The following is a 2435-nucleotide window of genomic DNA, read 5'->3' as shown; positions in this document are numbered from 1 at the left end:
ATTTCACAGCTCTGATATTGGATTTTTTGACATGCTGTTTTGAATTTGACAATACTGGCATAAAGTGCGTTCAAACTTTTAGATATTTTGCACGCTTGTTGATGATACCATAAGGTTACAGTGTGAACATTTTCAATGAATTCGGTTTCTCTGTCACTGAGAAAATACGTGTTAAAAGCGGGTTCACTTTTTTGGGACACCCGATATACATACATACACACACATATATATATATATATATATATATATATATATATATATATGTGTGTGTGTGTGTGTGTGTGTGTGTGTGTGTGTGTGTGTGTGTGTGTGTGTGTGTGTGTGCATTTATATGTATGTATGTATATCTTTCTGTGCATTTATCTATCTATCTATCTACATACCAACCTATCTGACGGAATTCCACACACACACACACCCCTCGCCGCCTCTCCCGCCCCGGCACCAAACTCCAGGTAGTCAACTCAGACGGTAAATCAGCATGCAGTGAGCAGTCTGCTCTGTTGTTCTCTTCCAGCGCGAGCCAGCGAGCGAGAGAGCGCAAGCTACCTGTGTTTTTTTCTGCTTCCTTCCACAGAGCGAGCGACCTGGAAGGTGAGGCTGAAGTGAGTGAGGCAAGGGGGATGCTGGTTGCTGTGAACACGGCAGTTTGTTCGGGCATGTCACGACTCTCAAGTGCGGACATATTTACGCCTGAAGAAGAAGGAGAAGTTAATCTTCTGTTCAGTAAGTGTGTTCTCCTTCGTGTGAGTTCTGAGCCGGTTGAAGAGCACTTGTTGGTTTGTGTTTCATTTGTGTTGTTGTTGTTGTTGTTGTTGTTGTTGTTAACTTGTGTTAAGTTTTCTGTTGTTGTTGTTGTTGTATTTTGTTTGTTTTTTGTTTTGTTTTTTTATACTTTTGCGCCGACTTTTCTGGAATTGTGAGAGGTTAAGGTGTTGGAACCAGGTAGATTTTTCTGGTCATTTTGGTCTGGTTTTGAATTCATTTCCTTTCGGCTTATTATAGTTCTTACCTAATACCCTCTTGGCCCAGAGAGTGGGGATGTAACTTGGGCAAAGCACACTCCACTATAATCAAAGTCTTTCCCAGATAGTCGGGACAGCAGTTGCCTCCTCTGCTGTTCTGATGGTCATAGTCAATCATGACTGCCTGTCATGCATCAGTTCTTACGTCCTTGGAGTAAGAAGTTTTGGTTGTTGTTGGATTTTTTGTTTTTTTGTTTGTTTGTTTTTTCTTGTCGTTGCCAGATTTGTCTTTTCGTTCCTCTACTTTGTTGTATCCTGCTGATTTCTTCCTGTTCCGATGTGATGAGCGCTCAGGTCGTTCTCCTCATGTTTACTTCAGTGTGGTTTTGTTGTCTTCAGTCCATCTCATTTTCAAGATAACTCTGTGTGTGTGTGTGTGTGTGTGTGTGTGTGTGTGTGTGTGTGTGTGTGTGTGTGTGTGGTTCTCTCTCTCTGTCTCTCTCCCCGAGGGTTCTCCCCCTCTCTCTCTGTCTCTCTCTCTCACTCTCTCCCTCTGTGTGTGTGTGTGTGTGTGTGTGTGTGTGTGTGTGTGTGTGTGTGTGTGGTTCTCTCTCTGTGTCTCTCTCCCCGAGGGTTCTCCCTCTCTCTCTCTCTCTCTCTCTCTCTCCCTCTCTCTCTCACACACACTCTCTCTCTCACTCTCACTCTCCCTATCTCTCTCTCACTCTCTCTCTCTCACTCTCTCTCCCCCCCTCTCTCTCCCTGCCCCAGTCTCTCTTCCTACCATCCTGTCCCTCTGTCTGTGTGTGTGTGTGTGTGTTCTCGGTTGTGTCTCTCTCCTTCACTCTGTCTCTCTGTCTTTCTCGTTCTCTCTATCTGTTCCCCCATCTCTCTCTCTCTATCTCTCCCTCTCTCCCCCCCCCCCCCTCCCCACAGTTTCATCACTCTTCGAAATGAAATCTGAAGGTGAGTGTTTCTTCTATCGATCCTGACTCAGACCAGACGAAATGCAGCCAGTCAGTCCTTTGAACTCGATCGGTAAGAGATGATGTGATGGGAGAATCTGCAGTATTGATTTCAGCTTGAATGTTGTTCTTGTTCTTCTTCTTCCTCTTCTTCTTCTTCGTTTTCTTTGTTCCCTTTCTTTCTTACTTTAGTTGACTGTACTGCATGCTGGGTCTGTCCGTTGTAAGGGGTTCACTGCTCCCGCTGCTATGGAGATTGATTTTGAAGGTAGAGCAAGAAAAGGTGTTTCAATGCTCGACTGAGTCATTGGTGGGGGTTGTTTCTGTTGTTATTGATGATGATGGTGGTGGTGGTGGTGGTGGTAGTAGTGTGTGGGGGGGAGGGGTGTGTGTGTGTGTGTGTGTGTGTGTGTGTGTGTGTGTGTTCGTTCGTTCGTTCTTTAGTTTAACGTCTTTTCACTGTAAGTGATATTGGAAGTGTGTGTGTGTGTGTGTGTGTGTGTGT

General features: G+C 44.8%; 1 protein-coding gene across 1 annotated transcript in view; it reads left to right on the top strand.

Annotated features, from left to right (window-relative positions):
* The first annotated feature begins 593 nt into the window (after positions 1–593).
* Positions 594–2435, top strand: part of LOC143275527 (uncharacterized) — a 26740-nt gene continuing 24898 nt past the window's right edge. The window contains exon 1 of the mRNA XM_076579706.1: positions 594–726. The gene's annotated coding sequence lies outside the window, so the exon portion shown is untranslated. The remainder of the gene's footprint in view (positions 727–2435) is intronic.

The sequence above is a fragment of the Babylonia areolata genome, chromosome 30 (assembly GCF_041734735.1).
Source record: "Babylonia areolata isolate BAREFJ2019XMU chromosome 30, ASM4173473v1, whole genome shotgun sequence".
NCBI lineage: Eukaryota > Metazoa > Mollusca > Gastropoda > Neogastropoda > Buccinidae > Babylonia > Babylonia areolata.
The sequence above is the reverse complement of the archived record's forward strand: the minus strand, read 5'-3'. Positions and strand labels throughout refer to the sequence as shown.